The sequence below is a fragment of the Bos mutus genome, chromosome 23 (genome assembly GCF_027580195.1).
Source record: "Bos mutus isolate GX-2022 chromosome 23, NWIPB_WYAK_1.1, whole genome shotgun sequence".
In the NCBI taxonomy this organism is placed as follows: Eukaryota; Metazoa; Chordata; class Mammalia; order Artiodactyla; family Bovidae; genus Bos; species Bos mutus.
Window position 1 is genome coordinate 13,572,744 of NC_091639.1, and position 20,664 is coordinate 13,593,407.

A 20,664-nucleotide genomic window follows, 5' to 3' on the forward strand; every position below is an offset into this window, starting at 1 on the left:
TAAATGGTGCTGGGAAAACTGGACAGCTACATGTAAAAGAATTAATTTAGAACACTTCCTAACACCATACACAAAGATAAACTCAAAATGGATTTAAGACCTAAGTGTAAGACCAGAAACTATAAAACTCTTAGAGGAAAACATAGGCAGAACTCTCAATGACATAAATCAAAGTGAGATCCTCTATGACCCACCTCATGGAGTAATGAAAATAAAAACAAGAATAAACAAGTGGGACCTGATTAAACTTAAAAGCTTTTGCACAGCAAAGGAAACTATAAGCAAGGTGAAAAGACAGCTCTCAGAATGGGAGAAAATAATAGCAAATGAAACAACTACAAAGGGTTAATTTCCAAAATAAACAAGCATCTCGTACAACTCAATACCAGGAAAACAAACAACCCAATCGAAAAGTGGGTAAAAGACCTAAACAGACATTTCTTCAAAGATGACATACAGATGGCTAACAAACACATGAAAAGATGCTCAACGTCGCTCATTATTAGAGAAATGCAAATCAAAACTACAATGGGATATCACCTCACATGGGTCAGAATGGCCATCATCAAAAAGTCCACCAAGAGTAAATCCTGGAGAGGGTGTGGAGAAAAAGGAATGCTCTTGCACTGTTTGTGGGAATGTAAATTGATACAGCCACTATGGAAGATGATATGGAGATACCTTAAAAAACTAGGAATAAAACTACCATATGACCCAGCAATCCCAGTCCTAGGCATATACCCTGAGGAAACCAGGGTTGAAAAAGACACACGTATACCATTTTTCATTGCAGCACTATTTACAATAGCTAGAACGTGGAAGTAACCTAGATGCCCATCGACAGATGAATGGATAAAGAAGCTGTAGTATGTATACAGAATGGAATATTACTCAGCCATAAAAAGAAACACATTTGAGTCAGTTCTGATGAGGTGGATGAACTTGGAACCTATTATACACAGTGAAGTGAGTCAGAAAGAGAAATATAAATATTGTATTCTAACACACATATACAGAATCTAGAAAAATGGTTCTGAAGATTTATCTACAGAGCAGCAATGGAGAAACAAACATAGAGAATAGACTTATGGACATGGGGAGAGGGGAGGAGAGGGTAACATGTACGGAGAAAGTAACATGGAAACTTACATTACCACATGTAAAATAGATAGCCAATGGGAATTTGCTGTATGGCTCAGGAAACTCAAACAGGGCTCTGAATCAACCTAGAGGGGTGGGATGGGGAGGAAGATGGGAGGGATGCTCAAAAGGGAGGGGATATATGTATACCTGTGGTTGATTTATGTTGAGATTTGACAGAAAACAACAATATTCTGTAAAGCAATTATCCTTCAGTAAAAAATAAAAAAAAATATAGAACTAACATTAACTGTTTCTGGAAGTCATACTGTATTGAGATGCTTCAACTGGACTCAAAATTAATGGTGATCTAAAATTTATTTAAATAAACCATCTTCTTCCAAGTTCTTTGCTGAAGAAAGCTACTTTTGTATAAGTGAGATTCTTGCTATAAATGTCTTTCTAACTGCAGGTGGAGGCAATGTTCTATTACAGAAAGTTTCTGTTTTATTTTGCAATTTTGAAGATGTGGGTAAAGCCAAGAGAAGCTTGGAATGCTGGCTTTATAGCAATTCATTCAAGAAAATTAGCTTCCAGTCCTGAGGCCTTTTAAATAGGAAGCTTGAAGTGAGCATCTCCTTCACATAGAATTGTTATTGTTGTTATTCAGTCACTAAGTCGTGTCCGACTTCAATATTCTGTTGTAACTCCAAGTTCATTATTGCAGCTGTCACCTGACAAAAAGCAAAGTCAATGCTTTACTTTAGCCCAAATTAGCAATTTGCTTTAGCCCATGATTAGCCCAAAAAAGGGTGCCAAAAGGCTCTTTTGATTGGACAGAAGCAAAGATGAAATAGAAGTAAAATTCAGAATGAGCTGTCTAGATTTCATTTTGTAACCAACTCCCTGTTTTCTATCCTTGTACTTTGTAAGGCTAAACATTTAATCAATTTACTTAATATTAGTGCACAAAGAGAAGGTGTGAAGGAGAACACGGAAAGCTAATGGTTAAATCACAAAGAGGATCAGGGCATGTGAAGTAAGAGAAAGCATGGTAAAATGTTAAGAGCTAGACAGTTCTTGGTGCTGCATACCAAAGTCCTGATATTTTAAAGAGAAGGGAGATGTGTAGAGGTGGATATTTTGCCATTACAGAGTAAGTGCTAAATAGGTTTTATCATCATTGAGAGAAAGTATTAAAAGCAGGAAAATGCTTGTTTATATATATATATGTGTGTGTTATCATAAATCATATATATATAATGTATCAGATTTATTTCATCCTATTTGTATATTGTTTTACTGTTTTTTAAAAGTAATTGTGTTGATAGGTTACATATATATATATACAAATTTTATTTCAGGACAGTAAAATTGCCTTACAAAAGCAATTTTATAAAAAAGAGGTGTTATGTTCCATAGTACTACTGGCTGGAAGCATTATTTTAACGTATATATCTCCATTCCATAGCAGTCATTCTGATAGCTATGCAGGAAATTTATCTGTCAGGGACCAAACTGAAGGCAGAATGACCTGCTGAGTGACTACTATACTAGATCATGCAAGACAAAGTTCTAAGTTAGTGAGTGTGGAAATGAAGAGAAAGAGATGTATTAGAGATTTTTTAGAAAGTACAAATGCAAAATGAATAGAAGATGGGAACAAATCCAAATTGGGAAAATGTTTTATCCAAATGTGGACCTCAGGTGTATGTATATGTTTTTTAATCCGAAAGTTTAAGTTTTCTTTGTCCTGGAAATGTGACTGTACAACTTTGCTGATTTTTTTCTAGCCCTGTAAACACTCTTGTTTCAGCACCAAGATGTCATACACAAACTCCAAAAACACTTATGCCTACAGAACTCAGTATCTTCTCACTAAAACACTCATCTTTACGCTTTTCTGGAACAACGGATGGTTGATGACATCATCAACTATCTACCTGTTCAACCTGAAAATCTCGAGTTATTTTTCTTCCCCATAGCCATCATTCTCCTTTCCTCAAGCTCTGTTGAATATTCTTCAAAGTGGCCATTGTGTATCTGCTTACCTGCCTCTCTACATAGGTTTAGGTCCTCTCCTCTTTTGTGTAGTCTCCTGCACTTTCATAGTTTACCTGCCTCCAGACTTTACAACAAAATTAATTCTGTACATGGCTGCAGAGTTTTTAAAATCCAAATCCTAACTAGCCTTCCCTAATATAAATTAATCATAACATTCTTCCTGAAATCCTTTTATTTTAGATTAAACACTTACGGCTTTGTATACTTAAAAATGATTTCTAAAACAAAGGTCTGTATAGTCAAAGATATGGTTTTTCCAGTAGTCATGTATGGATGTGAGAGTTGGACCATAAATAAGGTTGAGCACTGAAAAATTGATGCTTTTGAACTGTGGTATTGGAAAAGACTCTTGAGAGTCCCTTGGACTACAAGGAGATCAAACAAATCAATCCTAAAGGAAATAAACCCTGTATATTTATCAGAAGGACTGATGCTGGAGCTGAAACTCCAATATTTTGGCCACCTGATGCAAAGAACTGACTCACTAGAAAAGACCTGGATTCTGGGAAAGATTGAAGGCAGAAGGAGAAAGGGGCTACAGGACAAGATAGTTGGATGGCATCACCGACTCAATGGATCTGAGTTTGAGCAAACTCCGGGAGATGGTGAAGGACAGGAAAGCCTGGTGTGCTGTAGTCCATGGGGTCACAAAGAGTTGGACACAACTGAGCAACTGAACAACCCTGGTGGCTCAGAGGTTAAAGCGTCTGCCTGCAATGCGGGAGACCTGGGTTCAATCCCTGGGTCGGGAAGATCCCCTGGAGAAGGAAATGGCAACCCACTCCAGTATTCTTGCCTGGAGAAGTCCATGGGATTGCAAGGAGTTGGACACTGAGTGACTTCACTTTCACTTTCAGACTGTCATAGTAGGGAATCAGTTTCAGTTCCCCAAACAGCTCATGAACAATTATGTTTCTATACCTTCCTTTTCTTCATGTATTTCAAAAGATTAATGCTGGATTTGTTTTTCTCTTGCCAGTTTTAGATTAAATAGGGAGTTTTTGATTATTTCAATTAAAGATATTGGGCAACATGCTGTTGGTAAGGAACATAATTGCCTAGTATCCCGCCTTATTGCCACGTGAAAATAAAATTTAACCAATACCTTTTGACCCCCTGCTCTTTCCTAGAGATAAATTTTCTTAAGATTGACAACTGTCTATTTCACAGAAACCAGTCAAAATTAGTAAATTATGCTTGCTTAACAGACTGTGGTCCTCAACAAAGCACATGGAATGTGTTTAGCTTAATCAACTATTATTGGGAATGATGATCATTTTCAAATTGCTCCAAAGGAAAACAAACCAACAAACTTGTAAACATGTGCTTGGCACAGAAATTCGGCTTAATTGAACTAAATTTTTAAACAGAGAGAGAGTGAAAGAGAACGGGAGTGAGAAGCATGTTTGATGAAGGCTGGAAAATCTACATGTCAGCAATGATAAACTTGTTATTTAATAAGGTTAATAATAGATAAAGTCCCCTAAAGATGAATTGTTATCACAGTTGACGACTGTTTTATTAAAATGTTAATGGCCTGAGGCAAAAGCAAACTGTTCCCTTAGTCTGCCAGAAGAACTGCTTTTTCAGGAATTATCATACCCCACAGCACAGGGGATCTGAACAAGCCATAATAAGCATATTTAAAATTTGGACTAGACACAGCTCCTGAGATCTTAACTTGACTAAACTCTGGATACATTTCACATCCTCATTCATGGTCAAACTTCTTCTTCTTGGGAGCTAAATCTATGACACTGACTTTTGCACTTGGAACTCTACTGAAAGAAGTTTCTATAGATTAATTTTGTTTTTCTTTTCAAAGTTGAAGAAAATAACTCATGACATTTTTTTTCCTCCCCGCACCTCCATACACATAATAAAGCAAGCCAAGGGTGTTTTCTAGTAAACATGATTGCCTGAACCATACAATGCACCTTTTCCATAATGGCTGGAATAAAAATTAAAGTATTCAGCAGCACCTTCAAGGACAATCAAATGAGTTAACTCAAAGCCAAGTTATACACTGTCTGTGTATAACTGTGATGGATTACACTGTGATTTGTTTGGGTCCATAATCAGAAACCCCAAAGACCTCTGTCAGGTAATGCTGTATTTCTATCAATGTAATATTAGCTCAGATCACAAAAGAAACCACGTTCAAATTCAATTCTTTCTTATCAGCATTTTCCATAGATTTTTTATAACTACACATGTATGTGGTGTATATCAGTGAAAAAAATTGCAAATCATAAATATACCATAACATTGACCTTTGTATTGTGTGTCTCAAAGAGGAGCAAAAAGAAATACTCAGTATCTTTTCAATTATAAGTGAATTTAAGGGGCCTGGTGGTAGTATGGAGGTGGAACTGACAGCTAGGAAAAAATGTCATCTAGGGTAAGTGTGGCATAGATTCAGGACAGGAAAGAATCTGGAAAGGACTGTTTAGTGAATGCCAAAGCTCTGTATATGCTAGAGTTTAAACATAGACATTCAGTTAAAAAGAGAAGCAAAAACTGTCGTTAAGTCCAAATACAAAGAAAAAATGGAAAACCAAAAGTTGTGAGACCCAGGGAGGAACAAGTATTCTCTAACCTGTACTAGCAAGATGGACTGTGGCATCCGATCCTGTTTAATGGTTTGTATGGATTGCATGAAAGGTGGGGTAGAAAAGCTTGAACCCATAGTGTTAATATCTGTTTTTTTTTCCTTTTTTTTTAATTTATTTTTTTATTGAAAGATAATTGCCTTACGGAATTTTGCCGTTTTCTGTCAAACCTCAACATGAATCAGTCATAGGTATGCATATATTCCCTCCCTTTTGAACCTCCCATCTCCCATCCCATCCCACCCCTGGCGGGCTACAGCCATGGGGTTGCAAAGAGTCGGACACGACAGAAGAGAATTAGCATGCATGCAGATATCCTTAATCAGGTTAAGAGAGTTTCCCCATTTGTTTGCTAAGAGTTTTACCATAAGTGAGCAGAGATTTTTAATTAACTTTTTATTGAAATATAACATATTTACATGTAATTGCACAAATTATAAGGATATAACTTGAGAAAGAAAGAAAGATAGTGCTAAGTTGTGTCCAACTCTTGTGATCCCATGAACTGTAGCCTGCCAGGCTCCTCTGCCCATGGGATTCTCCAGGCAAGAATATGAACTTGTGTTAAACCTGAGACCTGGTATTATCTGCTGTTTTCATTTTGGTATTATAGAAGATATGGAGTAGTAGTCACACATCTTAATTTAATTTGCATTTTCCTATAGAATAACGAAGCTGAGCACAATTTCTCTATGCTCATTGATCATTTGGGTATCTTTTACAGTAAAGTGATAAAAATGTGATAAAAGTTTTTACCAATTTTTCTCTTTGGTTTCCTGCAGCTTTTGATTGATTTGTAGGTTTTCTTTGTATGTTCTTATATTAGTCCTTTTCAGATATCTGATTCCAAAATTTCTTTCTCCACTCTATGGCTTGTCTTTACACTTTTATTAGTGTATCTTTTGATAAACAGCCATGCTTTATTTTACAATAGTATAATTTAAATTTCTTTTATTTATGGTTATTGATTTGGGGTTTGTTTTTGTCTGTTCCAGTATTATGAAGTTTTCTCCAAAGTTACCTTTTAAATGTTCTCATTTAAAATTTTTTTCACATTTAACCCTATAAACTGTCAGGAGTTCATTCCATGTGCAGTGAGGTCATGGTCAACGCTGTTCCCCATCGTGTTATCTAGTTGTTCTAGCACCATTTATTGAAAAAAAAACCCAAAACACTAGCTACCTCTCTGAACTGTCACCTTTGTCATTAAATCACCTGTGTAAAAGTCTGTGGCTGGATTCTGTGTTCTGTTTCCTTGGGCCATTTTCCTAGCCCTATGTGAACATCAAATTGTCTTAATTACATCTGTAGAACAAATTTCCTTATCTTACAGATGAAGTTCTCCTACCTTGTTATTCCTTTTCAATGTTGCCTAAGTACTTTGTTTTCTTTTTTATCGATTTCAGAATATGATTCTCAATTTAACCAAAAATTCTGTTGAGATTTTGAATGGACTGTATTTAACCTACGATCAATGTGGATAGAACTGATGACTTTACTATACCAGGAAAAAAGCCAGAAGTTTACAAAAGCAAGAGAAAATTTAGATACAAGTCTCCCTGCTATCCAGTGGCAACCCACTCCAGTACTCTTGCCTCGAAAATCCCATGGACGGAGGAGCCTGGTGGGCTGCAGTCCATGGGGTCGCTGAGAGTCGGACACGACTGAGCGACTTCACTTCCACTTTTATGCATTGGAGAAGGAAATGACAGCCACTCCAGTGTTCTTGCCTGGAGAATCCCAGGGACGGGGAAGCCTGGTAGACTGCTATCTCTGGGGTCGCACAGAGTCGGACACGACTGAAGTGACTTAGCAGCAGCAGCAGCAGCTCCCTGCTATCCAAAAATAGAGCATTCCTTTAGAACGTTTCAAAAACCAACATGGTATAAAACTAAGAAGCAATTTCCTTAGGACACAAAATAAGACACGATCTTTTGCTTAATTAGCTTCTTCATATGTATTAACTATCTTTAACCTCTGAGCAATTTTTAAAATATATATTATTGTGCTTTTTCTAAAAAAGAAGAATACGACGTCTAAAGAAATTCAGGAACATGTAAAGTCAAAAGTCATGAAGCTTGAATCTGAGGTCTTGTCTGTGAGACTTAAAGTTCAGGCTTATTTCTTTTTTCCTTACAGTTGTATTACTACAATTCAATGATTTACAATTTTTAAAGGTTATACTTCATTTATGAGTGTGTGTGTGTTTAGTCTCTGAGTTGTGTCTGATTCTTTGCAACTCTTTGAACTGTAGCCTGCCAGGCTTCTCTGTCCATGGGATTTTTCAGACAGGAATACTGGAGTGGGTTGCCATTTCCTCCTCCAGGGGATCTTTCCCATTATAGTTAATATAAAATATCAGCTATATTCCCTATGTTTTACAATATATCCTTGTAGCATATTTTATACATAATTCATTACCCCATATTTCCCCTCCCTCTTCCCTTTCCCCACTGGTAACCACTAGTTTCTTCTCTATATCTGTGGGGATGCTTCTTTTTTGTAATATTCATTATTTTGTTATATTTTTTTGATTTTACATCTAATTAGTATCATACCATACTTGTCTTTCTTTGTCTGACATTTCATTTAGCATAATGTCCTCTAAAGTCCAAGTCCATTCATGTTGTTTCAAATGAGCATAATTTTATACTTTTTTTATATCTAAGTAGTATTGCATTCTATGTACATGTTTATGTATGTATACATATGAGAAAGTGAAAGTGTTAGTTGCTCAGTTGTGTCTGACTTTTTGTGACTCCGTGGACTGTAGCCTGCCAGGCTCCTTTGTCCATGTGATTCTCCAGGCAAGAATACTAGAGTGGGTTGCATGCCCTTCTCCAGGGGATCTTCCCTTCCCAGGGATTGAACCTGGGTCTCTTGCCTTACACGCAGATTCTTTACCACCTAAGCCACCAGGAAGCATATTCCTATGTAAATATCATGGTGATCATGAAAGAGAAACATTTCTGTTTCTTCACAAAGTTCCTTCATGATGATTTCCTGTAAATTCTACCAATCCTCACTTCCCCGCAAACACTGAAATGCTTCCTTCCATTACGGTTTAGTTTGACCTGTTCTAGAATTTCATATACAGAATAATACAATATGTACTTTTTGTGTCCTTTCTTTGCTGTTATGTTCCTTTTCATAGCATTTATCATCTGTGTTTATGTATATGTGTATGTATATGGGTTGCTTCCATACAGAAACACTAATTTGAAAAGATACATGCAACCCGATGTTTTTAGCAGCATTATTTACAATTGCCAGACTTTATTCCCAAACTTCTTACATTTTCAGATACATCTAAACCACCTAGGGATCTTGTTAAAAATGCAGATTCTGAGTCAGTAGGAGTGGATTGCAAATAACTTGCAATGCCAAAAAATTCTCAGGTGAAACCAACTCTGCTGGTCCAAGAACCACACTAAAAGAAGCAAAGCAGTTCACAATGTGTTGTAGGAAATTTGAATTAATAAAATAATTAGAATGCTAAATAGCATTTTTAAAATTGAAATGTAGTTGATTTACAATGTGTGTTTAGTTTCAGATATACAGCAAAGTGATTCAGTTATAATCGTTCAGATTCTTTTCCATTACAGGTTATTATAAGATATTGAATATAATCCCCTGTGCTGTACAGTAGGATGTCTTTTTGATCTATTTTATATATAGTATTATGTATCTGTTAATCCCTAGCTCCTAATTTATCCCTTCCTTCCCAACCTTTAGTATTTCTAATAGAACCATAAAGTATAATTATATAAAATATATATAGTAAATATGTTGAGGGCTTCCCAGGTGGCACAGTGGTAAAGAATTTGCCTGTCAATGCAGGAGATGCAGAAAACACAGGTTCAATCCCTAGGTTTGGAAGATCCCCTAGAGAAGGAAATGGCAACCCACTTCAGTATTCTTGCTTGGAAAATCCCATGGACAGAGGAGCCTGGTAGGCTACCCTCCATGAAGTCATAAAGAGTTAGATACAGCACCGAATATATTAAATGTACAATTTTTATATTAAAAACTCAGGTGTTTTCACAGAATTTTTGAATCGTCGTTATGAATCTAGATCCTAACTGCTCTAAAAAAGAAATCAGTGCTTGTTTAGTCGCTGCAGGTCATGGATACTTTGTTGTACTGGTACATCCATAGAGATTAATTTTTAATGTCCATCTTTTAAAATTTCCACCATTGACTTAATTAGAAATGATCATTTTGCTAAAATAAAAGTAAAAAGAACACCAAAAATGATCAAGATTAATAATTCAGAAATTATTCTAATATGAACTATAGGGGAAATGAATGTGTTTCCTTAAAATTTTTTTTACCTTGAACTTCTTAAAAATGGCTGTTCCATATTGCTTAGAGATCACTTTTGAGTTGAGAAAGTAGTATTTTTATATATAGTAACTCACGAATCACCCTGACCCCTCTTCCTTACAGCTAAATAAGCTGCAGAGCATGCGGTCTTTGGTGTTCTGCCGGCAGGAGCAGGGAGATAAGAATTCCCACTCTGAACATTGTGTTATCCTTTTGCCACTATCTACTGATTAAACCTCAAAGGCCCTTTCAAACTGTCAGGAAAAGCACACACAAGGTGCTCTATGTGGATACGTATGGCAGGAAAGGACAGGCAATTCTTGAGTTCTGAATTTCGTGAATACCTGACTCTCATCCTTAAAGCACATCGTGCTTCTGCTTTTGGATGTAGCGTAGGATTGTGCTTCTAGGAATGCTGCTGGTAATAAAGCAAACACCAGGTGCAAGCTGTAACTAGAACTCAGGGGAAATTATTAGACTCTAGCATATGAGGCAGTACAGGGTCAAGTGCAGGGCTAAGTGGAAGAGAGCTTTGTGTCGATTAGCAAACAAACAACTACAACCTATTGGGTCACAGGTGGCAGGAAGCTTATATTATCAGCAAAGGGAAAATACGTATCACATGGGAAGCTCTCAGAAGTGGAACGTGTAACACTGCTTCATCAGTTTGCTAAGCGTGGGATAGGGAGAAGGTTCCAGAGACTTGAAAACGTAAATATTGTTTAGACGCACAGATGATGAACATGTTAACTCCTAATCTTGATCAGACTCACAAAAGTGCCTATAGATTTGAACCCAAGTCATATTATTTAGAAACCAAGATCATTTAATGTCACAAACTAGACTTAATGTGATGGTGGATTCCAGGCTGGGAGTTTCTTGATTCCTGAGGGAATAATAGTTTCCTGGGGTATCTGCCTGGTGGACAGAAATTTTCCTGAGAGCAGATCTATCTGAAGATGGTTCTTGATTTGTGAAGCATCTCTACTAGAAAATCCTGACTGATTAGGTACGATTTCTCTATGGGGGCTACAGGAAGAGAAGGAGAAGGACCACGTCATAGTTGTGGGGAGCAGTCTGCATGCGCTCACTAACAAGGCCCTGGTGGCTTCTGCATTGCTTACTCCACCTGCCCTAAAGCACAGACACAGCTGTTGGGTCCTTCTCACCCAGGGGCTTTGAAATTGGTATGAGATCATATTTATCGCAGGGCTCTTCTTCTAGATTTTAAAACAGGTACTCTGCTGGTATTGCTTATAATGCTTCAGATGGAGAGAAGTTAGGGCAGGAGATTTCCATTCTTTTCCTTACTTAGAGGTCAAGCTGCACATTTTCAGATATGGAGAGAAATCACTGGCTATGGAAATTTTTATATGAAAGTGACCATGCCCAAAACAAGTCATTATGATAATGTGGTCTTCCTTAAACTCTTTTAGGTTCATGTTAAGTTCTGGCTTAGGGTTTTTGTTTTTTGTTTTTTAAATTAACTTGCTACTGTCTCTTTGGTCTCTACAGACAGCAATCTTAGACTTAAAGGTGGAAAGATTTTAGATGTGATCTATATTAGCAATGGTAAATAGGAGTTATTGCATGCCATTTCTGATCAACTGGTATATCTTTCTAGAGCCCTGGACTGAGAAGACTACAGCTATGCCTGCAAGTCAATTAAGAAAAGAAAATGTCATGATCATTTTGTAATGTTTTCCATGGGGAAAAATGGGAGAAACGGCTATACACATTCTAGATCTTGACCATTTCTATTATTTTATAGTTGAGGAAAGCTCAGATTAAATGCAGATGACTTGCCAGAAAGTGAAAGAGATAAAATTAGAACCTCGGAAGCTGAGCTCCGATTTCTACGTTCTTTCCATTATGCTCTCAAATTAATGCCTTTCATTTTTGATGACTAAATAGAAAATGAGGTGATGAAAAGGAAGCCATGATTTGTTTATTAATTATTATACACCATTGGGAAGAGAATATGGAGTCACATGAATTTATCTCAATGGAACTTATATCCCTTTAACTCATCCATGCACTGTCTCAGTGAAGGTGTCCACTATTATTTGGAAAGTATTATAAATACCAAATATGATCTGGAGACAAAACTTTGATTTTGGAATAAACAGATTTTGAGGGTAACATTTTGAAAGGTGGGAAGGAACTCTAACTCTTTGGATCCACTGATTAGTGGTCGTTTCACAAATACATATAGGTATAAATGAGAAGTGTAGTGTAGTAGGAAGGATACTGAAAAAGCATGTGAGTTCAAACTTCAGAGCTGTTATTTAGTTGCCTGTAGTGCTTTAGGAATGCCATATAATTTCTCTGGTCCTTGGATTCCTCACCTGGAAAAATTTGGAGTAACAACGAATGCTGTTATGATTATTGTAAAGGTTGGAATCATGTATCTAAAGCTTGTGACTGTGTGACTAATAAAAATAGCTGCTCAATAAGTATTGATTTTTGCTATACAATTTTACATAAAATTCAGTTAAAAAAAAAAATTCCACTTATGTGAATTTGGAGAGTTCCATTTAAAAATCTTCCTGGAGCTGCAGCATCACAGCCTCTCCTGAATGCATTTAAAACAACATTTCCAGAGTCAGCATGGCAGCCTACTACATTCTTACTTGGGAATCTTGTTAAAAATGAAGATTTCTATGAGTTGTCCCACCTTAGACTTACTAAATCAAAATGTCTGGGGGAGAAGTCTAATTACCTCTATTGTTTAACAAACTCTATTCTTGTTGGGAGTCTCAACAAACCTCTTTGTCTCCTGACTTCTAAATCAATTGAGAAGCAAGGAAAAGGGCTCAAAATATTATATTGGTTACTCTTAAGATTTACTCTGAAAGAGGTAGGTTATGTCTGTAAGTCTACTCTTGAATGTTGAACCCCAGAATTAGAAAAGCATGCTCTCAGTCACAGGTGATGCTGAACCAGGAAGCCCCTCACCTCTGGACTGCAGACTTCTAGAAAGGAGGAGGAGAGAATGCAGGCCATCTTGTCCCCTTGAGGAAGGGACAGGATCACTTGGGCAAATGTGCCAAATTTCTGCTTTCAAAATCACAATGTAGACCACTTCACTTCCTGCTGACAAGCAAAGGGTAGGGTTGCAGGCTAGGAATACCACTCAAATTTATATCCCTACACATGAAAGAAAACTTCATCAGTGAATAAAAAACATCCACCACCACCCCGACCTCACACCCAATCCTGAGCTACTTTTATACATATCGCTCAAAAATACTCATTGGCATTGAGTCTACACTTCTGTTCAGTAACCCTCTGTAAAGTATCCCTGGCCTAACTCTAACATAGACCAAGTGCCATTGTATGTCTGGAATGTCTGCAGGGGTTGAGTGTACAATGAAGGTGGAGCCAGTGCGACACCGCTGCTGTGGTCTGGGGCTAGGATGATGTGTAGTTATCTTTCCTGTCCCCGGGACACCTGCAACTGCTCTAAACTCCCAGAATTGTGAGAGGCCATTACAAAGGAATATAAACAGTCCTGAATATTCATCAGAAGGACTGATGCTGAAGCTGAAACTCCAATATTTTGGCCACGTGATATGAAGAACTGACTCATTGGAAAAGACCCTGATGCTGGGAAAGATTGAAGGCGGGAGGAGAAGGGGACGACAGAGGATGAGACGGTTTGATGGCATCACCAACATGATGGACATGAGTTTGAGTAAGCTCCAGGAGTTGGTGATGGACAGGGAAGCCTGGTGTGCTGCAGTCCATGGGGTCTCAAAGAGTCAGACATGACTGAGCGACTGAATTGAACTGAACTGAACTGAGTACAAATGAAGGCTTGACATGCCCTTGTCAGCTGACTATTTTTCCAAACACCAAACTCTTAAATGAGGAAAGTAGGAATAGAAGAACAGCTCAACATGTATATAAAATAATAGGTATGAGAAGAAACAATAACTATTTAAGAACACAAAGGACATGGAAAAATCCAGACAATCTTTGTCTCTCTCACCTAAAAGTGATAATCTGCCAAGGATTTATTTATTATAGTTTCCCATTTATGGAATATTTCTTATGCACAAGGTTTGCAATAAAGGCCGTGTAATGACTGCTATTGCCATTACTAATGCTATGAATTATAGCATAAAACAGTAAAGAAAAGTTTATTTTCTGCTTGAAAAATAAAATCTAGAAATGCAAGAATAGAGTGTTTTTATTGGGCTACAATTGACTTAAATACTGTGTTAGTTTCAGGTGTACAACATGGTGATTTGATATTTTTATACATTACAAAATGATCACCCCGATAAGCCTAGTTACCATCTGTCACTATACAAAGTTATTACAATATTATTGACTGTATTTCCTATGCTGCACATTACTTTGCCGTGACATTTATTTTATAACTGGGAGTTTGTACCTTTTAATCCCCTTCATCTATTTTGCCCGTCCTCCCGCCCGCAGCCCCTCTGGCAACCACCGGTTCTCTGTATCCGAAAGTCTGTTTCTGCTTTGTTTTGTTTGTTTTGTTCCTTAGATTCCACATATAAGTGAAATCACACAAGATTTGTCTGACTTATTTCACTTCTTTTTCCTTTAGGTCCATCAATGTTGTTTCAAATGCCAATGACAAGATTTCCAGAGAACAGAGTGTTTTAGTGGTCTGGAAAAAGGAAAGAAACAAGGGAGCCGCATGTCTGTTACTTCCAACACCGTCTCCTTCACGACTAGAATTTTTCAATAGTAAGAAAGTACGAGTGATTTAAAAGAGTTTGGCTAATTGACAGATGAATAGATAAAGGGGATGTGGCATATATATGCCACACACACACACACACACACACATATAATATATAATGAAGTATTTCTCAGCCAATGGCATTTGCAGCAACATGGACTGACCTAGACAGAGATGATCATACTAAATGAAGTAAGCCAGACAATATCATATGATATTGCTTATATGTGAAATCTAAAAAAAAAGTGATACAAATGAATTTATTTACAAAACAGAAATAGACCCACAGCCATAGAAAACAAATTTATGGTTACCAAAGGGGAGGCTGGAGGGGATAAATAGGGAACTTGGAATTAACATAAGCACACTACTGTATATAAAATAGAGAAGAAACAAGGACCTATTGTATAGCACATATCAGTATTTTATATCATATCAATATGATATAAAATATCATATTTATATGATTATATCATATATCATTGATATCAATATTTTATATTGATATCATATCAATATTTTATAAAATAGGGAATGAATCAAAAAATAACATACATATATATGTGTATACGCATATGTGTGTGTGTATATATATACACACATATGTATGTATAGGGCTTCCCAGGTTGCGCAGTGGTAAAGAATCCACCTGCAGTGCAGGAGATGCAGATTCAGTCCCTGGCTCAGGAAGATCTCCTAAAGTAAGAAATGGCAACCCACTCCAGTATTGTCGCCTGGAAAATTCTATGGACAGGGGAGCCTTGCTGGCTCCAGTCCATGGGAACACAAACAGTTGGACACGACTGAGCACTCATGCATGCAGGCGGCCACATGCATGTATAAGTGAGTTACTGCTGTATACCTGAAACTAACACAACATTGTAAATCAGCTATATTTCAGTTTTTTAAAATGCCATCTACATAATCAAACAATAGAGTTTGCCTGGGTGCTTGGTTGCAAGAAGATATTTATATTTCTGATAAAGTATGAATCTAAAAGCATGCAAGAAATAGTTATAAAATATACAGTAGAGATATAATCCTACAGAAAAGTGAGCAAATAAAATAATCAGTTTATAAAAGAGAAACCTAAATGGTGGACAAATATAGGAAGAGACGTTCAGCATCACCAGTAAAGAAATAAATAAAAATTAAGATAAAAATAGTAACTTATATCCATGTGATTGGCAAAGAATAAATTTTGACAATATCAAGTATGGAGAAATTTGTATCCTCAGTCACTGCTAATTGTCATGAGGGATGGTATAGACCTTTTGAAGAACAAGTTAATAGTAAAAATAAATTAAAATGCCCTGTGCTTCAGCTATTCTTGTTTGGATTTTTTCCATGGGGAAAAACTATACAAATATTTTTTTTCTGCAAGAAGATTTTACAAAGATGAAGTATCTTCTTGAAGTACTATTGATGGAAGCAAAGAGTTGAAGACAACCTAGAGTCCTCCTTGTGAAAAATAGAGAAGTAAAATATAGAATATTCACCAAAAGGAATAATACACAGGAGTGAATTAAATCTATAAATGGCATCATGAGAAGATTTCAAAAGCATGCTGCAATGATAAAAAAAGATAAGAAACGTGAAATTAGTAGCAAACAAAAATTTATATACATTTTTAAATTACACAGAATGTTATATTTTTTATAGACACACATATAAGAAAAAAGGGCCTGCAATTTAGACTGAATATACATACCTTAAATATTTGAAAGCCTCTTGATGAACGTGAAAGTGGAGAGTGAAGAAGTTGGCTTAAAGCTCAATATTCAGAAAACGAAGATCATGGCATCCGGTCCCATCACTTCATGGGAAATAGATGGGGAAACAGTGGAAACAGTGTCAGACTTTATTTTTCTGGGCTCCAAAATCACTGCAGATGGTGACTGCAGCCATGAAATTAAAAGATGCTTACTCCTTGGGAGGAAAGTTATGACCAACCCAGATAGCATATTCAAAAGCAGAGACATTACTTTGCCAACAAAGGTCCGTCTAGTCAAGGCTATGGTTTTTCCTGTGGTCATGTATGGATGTGAGAGTTGGACTGTGAAGAAGGCTGAGCGCCAAAGAATTGATGCTTTTGAACTGTGGTGTTGGAGAAGAGTCTTGAGAGTCCCTTGGACTGCAAGGAGATCCAACCAGTCCATTCTGAAGGAGATCAGCCCTGGGATTTCTTTGGAAGGAATGATGCTAAAGCTGATACTCCAGTACTTTGGTGACCTTATGCGAAGAGTTTACTCATTGGAAAAGACTCTGATGCTGGGAGGGATTGGGGGCAAGAGGAGAAGGGGACGACAGAGGATGAGATGGCTGGATGGCATCACTGACTCGATGGACATGAGTCTGAGTGAACTCCGGGAGTTGGTGATGGACAGGGAGGCCTGGCGTGCTGCGATTCATGGGGTCGCAAAGAGTCGGACACGACTGAGCGACTGATCTGATCTGATCTGATCTGATTTTAAGAAAGAGGAATGGAATTGGCTAAGAGATGCAGAAAAAAAAGAAAGAAAAGATGACAATTGCATCAACCAGAGACTGTATCATGACAGGCATGATAGGGGTGATTGACGTAACTCTATGTGTCTATGAATCTCAAACACATAACTGTATTTTATATAGAATAATTATTAATAAAACAGATCAACTGGCATTTCTTGACACAGTATCTTCAGATTTTTCACTAAAATATCAATGTGAGCAAATTAAAAGACAAAAATAATACAGAAAAATCTGTTACCTGGATGAATTTCTATTAACTCTTAGGCCAAAGCAGGTGGAATAATGCCTGTACTATGGCCTGGCCAGGTTTGGCGTCATGAGATCGAGCATCCCTGCTCTCCTGGCAGCAGCTAGGAAGTGTTTTGACCGCCTCCCCAACCCTGCTCCCCACCCTGGCTTGTAACTGTATCATCAGAATATGTGTTAAGCAGACAACTGGCCCATTATTCCTTGATTACCAAGGGCCTGATGATAGACATGACCAGAAATAATCTCAGATCCCACTTTCTATATCAGAAATAATCAAGAAGCAGATAAAAAGCATCAGTTAGGTTTCTGTGATGTAGCATTGTTTGTAATAGTGGAAAACAAAATTATCTGAAGGCTCAGTAGTCAGGGAATGGTTAAATAAATCATATCCTAGCCAGATGGTATCATATCATATATCCATAATAATCATGTCTTTGAAGAATACTAAGAATAGAAAATATGCATAATATTAAATGAAAAGAGTAGACAACAAAAATTATATAATATGCCACCATTTTTAATTTAAAAGCAGACGTAAGTGTGTATATGTCAAATATTGGTAAAGTGCTAAGTATGCCAGCATATTGACAATGGGTAGCTTTGGATCTTAGGAATAAATGTGGTTTTCATTGTCTTTTTTGTTCCATTTAAAAAATTTTTATAATGAATACATAATAAAATTTACAGTAGCTAATGCTTGATAACTACTTACTTTGTGCCAGGCGCAGTTCTAAATACTTCTTATGTATAAACTCCTTCCATCCTCACTGCAGATCTTTGAAGTAGGTACCATAATTGCATCTACTTATCTTACCCTTGGAGGTCCCTGAGACAGAAGTTGAGCAAATTGCTCATTGGCATTTTAGCTCTGGCATCTGAGTATAACCACTGTACACATTGTCTCCCCAGTCTCCTTATTCCACACCTGGAAACAAGGCTTAATGTGAATTCTCACTGAAAGATGGTGGTTTCTTAATAACAGCTTTGGGACGAGGGAGAGGTCAATGTACCAGGTGAGGGGAGAAAAAAAAAAGAAGGGGGAAAGGGGAAGCAAGAGCCTGAAAGAGAGAAAAAATCTTTTTTTCAAAACAGTGCCCTCAGTTCTAGAGCCAAGTCGTTTTAAGGAGAGAAAATAATTAGCTTAATTTAGCTTTGTTTTTTGTGCTTCCTCTGAGAAGAGAGAATGAGGAGTAAAAGAGACTCACGTTAGTTTCATGGTTAGCCACACAAACACCTGTGGAGCTGTATGCTTTAGTGCATACAGATGATGGTTCCTGAAGAGAGTGCTCAGGAGTGGTGGTGTTGGGGGGGCCCTTTTTGAATGAGATCCCCAAATGAAAGTGCTTCATCCTTCAGGTCACCCACAGATAGCAGATCTTTATCCCCTGTGAGATCTTGGCACTGAAATGGATCAGTGAGACTATGCCTCTTAACTTTCCAGCCCCCATCCCGTTTGTAAGAATCTCTGGTTAAGCTGTTGCTCTCATGGGTTTACTTTTCTTATTTCTGATTTTGTAATGTGAAGCCCTAAATTATTAGTCAGGGCTCTCTGGGAAAACAGAACCAATAGGAGATCTATATATCTATATGAAAGTTTATCAGAAGTCTCACCCGCTGGCGTCTGCAAAGCTACAAAAGTCAGTGGTGTAATTCAGTCCCATTCTGAAGGCTGGAGAATTGGTGAGCTGATGATGTAAGCCTTGATATGAGTCAGAGAGCTGGAGTGTCTGGGGCAGGAAAAGATGTATGTCGCAGCTCAAACAGAAAATTCACGCTTCCTCTGCCTTTTTTCAGGCCCTCAACCGATTGGGTGATGCTCACCTACATTGGTGGCAAAAAGGCAAAGCTTGTTTTAAGCACCTGAGTAATGCTGCATTGTCAGGGTTCAGATCCATTCACTGCTCCTTCAGCAGTCAGCAGTAACTGAGAAGGTTTCTGTGATCATCAGAGATTTGAAGGTCTTACTCTATCTTGTTAAAGAACTGCCCCATCATCTTTCTCCCTTACCACCCAGACCAAATTTAATTGCTTCAAACTCTGATCCTGAGCTCTTTTAGTGCCTCCAAAACCTGATTAAACTTTTAAATGGTTCACTGGGGCTGTAGGCTCTTGTCAACACTAACCTGTTATGGTGCCCTTCGAAGTACTTTTTTCTCCAGTGTTGCAGTGAACTGGGAGATCTTACTTAGCATTTATTAAATAGTAAATAGCTAATTACTCAAAGTAGCTATTTACATATTGAATTTATTTTTCTTGGCATCTTTAATGTCTGATTAACATTTTCTTCCTACAGCTGGAAGATACTTACACAGAATAAAACATTCCCTTATTTAATCTCAAGTGGAATATACGATAAGTGTGATAATTTTAATTTGTGTCATTTATTAGCAGGAGAGGCATATCGTACAGGTGGGATGCTCTATCACCCGCCAATTAGCAGGTGGCTTAGAGGGCAAGAGGGAAAACACTTCCACCAAGGGGATTATAGAAGTCACAGAAATAGAAGTTCAGCTATGGGGAAAGTAGAGGAAATGACACTGGGATGTGTGATTTTGGAGACTGGGGACAGAGCTTAAAGCAGTAATAATAACCTGTACAGACATCCTAAGAGAACACTCAAGATAGGAAGTCTGGCACTCTCTTTGTAAAACTCACAACTTCTTTTTCTAATCATAAAAAAAAAACAGAAAGTGAGAGCTGAAGGAGACCTTATGAATCTCATGAAAGTTCATTATGTAGATATGGGAACTGAGGCTCAGAGGAGTCTTGCTCAACATACTTTAAATTAGTACCGTGGACACCGTGTGAAATCCAAGTCTGCTATCTCTTGTTTTGTTGAATTTTAAAAAACTATATATGGCAGCATATTTGTTTTTGGTTTTTTTTTTTGCCTCCAACACACTCTTCTGAGTTGGTCCTCTGATGGCCCACATCCGGGTGTTTTGTTTGTTGAAACAGGAAGTATGTCATTCTCTTTAGTTTCCAGCACTGAGTGCAGAATCAATTTTATTAACTGAGAAAGTATTGAGTTGACCAGAAAGTTCATTCTGGTTTTTCTGCAGCCTCTTACGGAAAAACCCAAATAAACTTTTTGGCCAACCC